A 6,362-nucleotide genomic window follows, 5' to 3' on the forward strand; every position below is an offset into this window, starting at 1 on the left:
CCTATCCAGAAAATATTGATGTTCCACTGTTAAGTAGTTTTTAAGACTTAAATTTGTGTACTAAGTATATTTATACATTTCATGGTGAAATAGTACATCTTAGCCTTGGGAATCAGAAACATGAAAAGTAACCCACTTACTGTTTTAGATTTCAAATTTTAGTCCATAATGAAAGCTGTCAGGAATGTCGCTTTTTCAGTGATGATAGCAGCCTAAGGTTATCATGCCTGGAAAAGATAAACTATTTCAGACCTGAAAGTGATTAATGCATCCCTTCATCAGGTTACATAAGCCATGTCATAACCGCAATTTAAGTTTTATATCCGATAAAAACAAATATAAAACTTTTTTTTTTTGCAAATTGTGAAATATTTAAGTTTCAGAGCTAGGGATAGTTCAGTAATAAGGTTATGAGGATGGACAGTGTCCTTCACAAAGTACCATAGCCTGGGTGGCTGATAAACCACAGAAATCTGTTTCTCACAGTCCCAGAGGCCGGAAGGCAAAGGTGAGGAAGGTGTCGGCGTGGCTGGTTCGGGTGACGAACCTCTAGCATGGTGCCGCTGCTGACTTCTGGGTGCGTCCTCGCGTGGGGGAAAGAGGGCTGAGAACTCCCAGGGTCTCTTTTGTAAGGGCACTACTTTCATCCATAAAGGCCCTGCTTCCTGAGCTAATCATCTTTCAAAGCCACCACCTCACCTACGCATACCATCCCTTTGGGGATTAGGTTTCAACGTATGGTTTTGGGGGAGACACAGACCTTAAGTCTTTTGTATTCATAGTGACCTTAAGCTCAGCTTGGGACTTGAGCAGGGATTGGGGCGGGGTGGGGGAGTTGATGGAAGAGTATGGTCTCGGTACAAGATTCACCTCAACCTAGAGATAGATGTACCATTAAACTTCAGCTTCTGGGCCCCTCCCTTGCTCAGGCCCCTCAGGGCCGTAGGCATTTTGTATCGGCATACCTCAACCGCACTTCAGTTTATTACACTTTGCAGATGAGGGGTTTTGTTTTGTTTTTGTTTTACAAATTGAAGGTTTGTGACAACCTAGCTTCATTTTCCAATAGCATTTGCTCACTCTGTGTCTGAATCACATTTTGGTAATTTTTGCAGTATTTGAAACTTTAATTATATTTGTTATGGTGATCGGTGATCTTTGATGCTACTTTTGTAATGGTTTCAGGTGCCCCGAACTGCACCCACATAAGGACGGCAAGCTCAGCCGATACATGTGTGTGTGCAGACTCCTCCACCGACTGACTGTGTCCCCATCTCCCTCGCCTCAGGCCTCACTATTCCCAAGACACAGCAGTATTGAAATTGGACTAATTAATAACCCCACAGTGGCGTTTAAGTGTTCAAGTGAAAAGAGGAGTCGCACATCTTTCACTTTAAATCAGAAGCTAGGACTAATCTTAGGCATGTGTCGAAAGCGGAGGTAGGCGGAAAGTGAGGCCCCTTGTGCCAGACAGCCAAGTTGTGAACGCAAAGAGAAAGTTCTTGAAGGAAATTAAAAGTGCTACTCCAGTAAACACACGAATGATAAAGCCGAACAGCCTTATTGCTGATACAGAGAAAGTTCTAGTGGTCTGGACAGAAGATCAAACCAGCCATAACTCCTTGAAGCCAGAGCCTTAGACCCAGGGCCCTAACTCTCTTCAATTTTGTGAAAGCAGAGAGAGAAGCAGCTGCAGACTGAAGCTAGCAGAGGTCAAGTGCAAGGTACAGTAACGAGAGCTGATGTTCAAGTTGCAGCAAGGTCTCCAGAAGAATTAACGAAGGTGGTTCCACTTAACAGATTTTCAGTGTGGATGACCTAGCCTGCTACTGGAAGAAGGTGCCATCTAGGACTTTGCTAGAGAGAAGTCAACGCCTCAAAGCTTCAAAGGACAGGCTCACTCTTAGGGGCTCATGCAGCTGGTGACTAAGTTGAAGCCAATGCTCACGTACCACTCTGAAAACCCTAGGACCCCTTAAGAATTATGCTAAATCTCTTCTGTCCATGCCGTACAGATGGAACACCAAAGCCTGGATGTGAGAAGACTATGTTATTGGCACAAAATTAAGACACGTAAATTAATAGAACAGGATAAAGAGCCCAGAAATAAACCTATGCCTATACCATCAATTAATCTATGACAAGGGAGGCAACAATACGCAATGGGGAAGGGACAGTCTTTTCAATAAATAGTGTTGGCCAAACTGGGCCACTTTTTTAATTTTATTTTTAAGATTTATTTACTTATTTGAGGGGAGGAGGGGCAGAGGGAGAGGGAGAATCTCAAGCAGACTCCCTGCAGAGTGCAGAGTCTGATGCAGGGCTCCATCCCACGACGCTGAGATCATGACCCTGAGCTGAAATCAAAAGGCGCTCAACCGACTGAGCCACCCAGGCGCCCCGAAACTGGACCACTTTCTTAGACCATGCACAAAATTAAGTGGTTAAAGACCTAAATGTGAGACCTGAAACCATGAAACTTGAGACTATACCAAAATGAAGCAAAGGAAGCCATTGACAGAACAAAAAGACAACCCAGTGAATGGGAGGAAATACTTGTAAATGATACACCCAACATAGAGGTAATAACTAAAATGTATAAAGAACACATTCTCCTCAACATGAAAAAAAAATCAACTAAAAAGGGCAAATTTGTAATTTAATATAATTTTTTTCTCAAAGAGAGTCCCCCAAAATATCAAAGTTGGATCCAGTCCTGCTAAAACAATACAAAAAGAAACCTGTGTGGTGCATACATAGTAGGTGCTCAAATGTGGTGTGAGTGAATGAGAATATGTGTGCTTGAGAACAGCATAGATAGAGTTCAGTATCTTAACCTTTGAATGAGGAGCCTTTATTTTCCAATTGCTCATGCTAAGCTCTAAAATCAAATATGGACTTTGTATGTCGTTATACTTCTGTTTTGATGAATGGACAGTCTGGAGTCTTAGATTCTTTTTTTTTTTTTTTAAAGATTTTATTTATTTATTTGAGAGAGAGAGAATGAGAGAGAGCAAGAGAGGGAAGTGGGTCAGAGGGAGAAGCAGGCTCCCTGCTGAGGAGGGAGCCCGATGCGGGACTCGATCCCGGGACTCCAGGACCATGACCTGAGCCGAAGGCAGTCGCTTAACCAACTGAGCCACCCAGGCGCCCTGGAGTCTTAGATTCTTGATTTACAAACTGTATGAATGATGAAAGAAAAACATCCATGTAATTAGTACACAATTGTGTAAATTTTTAATGTTCCAACACTGAAGATCAAAAAGTATGATAATGACGTCCTAGAGTGAGTACAGAGAGTAAGTAGCAACTTGCTCTCTGGCCTGGTAATGATCTAATGTCACACGTGCTGATCCAAATTTAGATCTACTCTCCTCTCTGCCTGCTCCCCTAAAGAATGACAGGAGACTTCCCTGGGTGTTAATGATTTTTGCTGTTTTCATTCAAGAAATCCAGTATTTTGGGAGCCTGGGTGGTTCAGTCATTAGGCGTCTGCCTTCGGCTCAGGTCATGATCCCAGGGTCCTGGGGTCGAGCCCCGCAATGGGCTCCGTGCTCAGCAGGGAGCCTGCTTCTTCTTCTTCGTCTCCCTCTGCTGCTGCTTCTGCTTGTGCTCTCTCAAATAAATAAATAAAATCTTAAAAAAAAAAAAAAAAGAGCCACACACTTGCTCCACTTAGGAACTAACTCAGTCTCCCAGGTCAGCAACCTTGATCGAATTCTCTACTGCTTCCCTCCCCACCACACTTTATTAATTCTCTTTCTGTTTTATATCTACAATCTGACCTTTGTTTACCTTCACTTCTACTGTGTTCGCGGAGTGTTAAACATTTCATGGCGTGCTTATACCATCTCAGGTAGCTGCTGGCTTGCTTCTTGGTCTACATTTTGAAGTGGACGATCTACATGTACAGAGTGGTAAGTGGTGGTCAGTGGGATTATTTGCTTTAAATCTGTGACATTTGGGGGGACACATGGGTGGCCAAGTTGGTTGAGCGTCCGACTCTTGGTTTCAGTTCAGGTCATGATCTCAGGGTCGTGAGATTAAGCCGCACTGGGCTCCGTGCTCATCAGTTCAGAGTCCGCTTGAGATTCTCGCCTTCTGTCTCTCCTGCTCATGCTCTCTCAAATAAATACCTCTTAAAATCTATATCCATATCCATATATCTTATATGGGTATATATATATCTTGGGCCTCACACACACACACACACACACACACACACACACATACCCAGAGCTTAAGCATGGATACATATTGTAATGATTTTCTTTCAGTAGCTGTTGAAGCAATACGTATGAAAAGGTTTTTTTTACTTGACCTGGAAGAGGCTCAGCAAGAGAGAAGGCATTGAGTGTGATATTCAAAGGAAGGAGGTAGGACTTGGTGACTTTGAATATAGAGGCTCTGGTAGGTGAGGGAATCAAACACTACTTTAAGGGACAACCTGGGTGCCTGGGAAGTTAAAGATAGAGGTGCTGTGTTTATCTATTGCTTTGTTAAAAAAACGAAACAAAAACCCCGAACATAGTGATTTAAAAACAAAAACAGCCATTTAATTTCTTTCATGGGTCCTGTGGATCAGGAATTCAGGGCACAGAAGGGAAGACTTATCTCTGCTCCATAATGACTGGGCTTTCAACTGGAAGGGTTGAATGCTGGGGACTGGAATCATTTTAAGGCTTTTTATCCATCTTTCTGCCTAGACCTAGCCTGGTAAGTCACACAACCTCATTTCTGCCATACTGCACTGGTCCCGGCAGTCCGGGTTTGGATTCCAGGGGAGGGAACACAAACCCCAGTCACGTGGAAAGAAGAGCTTGTCGGTGTGGCCATCTTTGAAAAATACAATCTCCCTCAGCTGTCAACAAAACAATTTCAAACAAAACATAATGAAGGGTGGGAATTTTACTTGAGGAAAAATATGGGCTTGGGGTAAGTTGTATGCTGTCACTCCTTGTATCTTTTTTTTTTTTTTAAAGATTTTATTAGAGAGAGAGAGAGAGAGTGGGCGCACGAGATGGGAGAGGGGCAGAGGCAGAGGGAGAAGCGGACTCCCCGCTGAGCAGAGAGCCTGACTCCCAGGACTCTGACATCATGACCTGAACTGAAGGCAGGTGCTTCACTGACTGAGCCACCCAGGTACCCCCCTCCTTGTGTCTTCTATATGACGATAAAAGAAAATAATGTTAGAGACAAAAAGATTTGCTGTCTCCAGGTGAAGATTTAAGGTTAAGTAATGAGTTCCCAAAATGTGAGGACAATCATAGCTGACATGTCCGTGGTTCTCTGGGAAAAGGAACAGCAAAGTGATGCAATGTTGAGATAATCAGTTCTGACCCCAGCTTCACCACTTTGTGTGCAACTGTGACAAAAAAGTTAACTTCTTAGTATTTCAGTTATTTCCTTAGTTAAGGGGTGGATAAGAATAGCATGTAATACATGGAGTTTTTGTGAAGACTAAATACAATTTTTTTTTTTTTTTTAAGATTCATTCATTTTAGAGAGGGAGAGACCACGAGTGGGGGAGGGGCAGAGGGGAAGGGAGAGAGAATCTCAAGCAGAGTCCCTGCTGGGCATGGAGTGCAACCCTGGGCTTGATCTCACAATCCCGAGATCATGACCTGAGCTGAAATCAAAAGTACTACCCTTAAGCAACTGAGCCACCCACACTCCCCAAGATTAATATAATTCTTATTGTGTGGGCACCTGGCTGGCTCAGTAGGTGGTGCATGCAACTCTTTTGTTGTTGTTTTTGTTTTTTAAAGATTTTAGGGGCACCTAAATATATTCCCTCTCTCACTGTCTCTCTCTCTGGGCACAAGCAGGTGGAGGGGCAGAGGCAGAGGGAGAAGCAGGTTCCCCGCTGAGCAGGGGGCCCCCTGCGAGACTCGATCCCAGGACCCTGGGATCACGACCTGAGCCACCCCAGCATGCAACTCTTGATCTCTGGGTCTGAGTTCGAGCCCCATGCTGGGCATAGAGATTACTTAAAAGATAAGTAAGTAAACCTAAATTAAACATTAATTGCTCGGTAAAGTTAGCTATTAGCATGTATTCTATTCCTCCTCTTACTGAAATATAGTTGCAAACGTATCCATTCATAAATTAAAAGAGAATTGCGGGGCGCCTGGCTGCCACCATTAAGCGTCTACCTTCGGGTCAGGTCATGATCCTGGGGTCCCAGGGTCCCGGGATCGAATTCAGCCTCGGGCTCCCTGCTCAGCGGGGAGTCGGCTTCTCCCTCTGACCGCCCCCCCCCGCCCCCGATTGTGTGCTCTCTCGCTCGCTCTCAAATAAATAAAACCTTCAACAGCAAAACAAGCTAACTGGATTGCTCAATAACATTTGAATGAGCTGGG

This window comes from Callorhinus ursinus, unplaced genomic scaffold, assembly GCF_003265705.2.
Source record: "Callorhinus ursinus isolate GAN/ISIS: 27379988/994484 unplaced genomic scaffold, GSC_fseal_2.0 scaffold19, whole genome shotgun sequence".
NCBI classification, from domain to species: domain Eukaryota; kingdom Metazoa; phylum Chordata; class Mammalia; order Carnivora; family Otariidae; genus Callorhinus; species Callorhinus ursinus.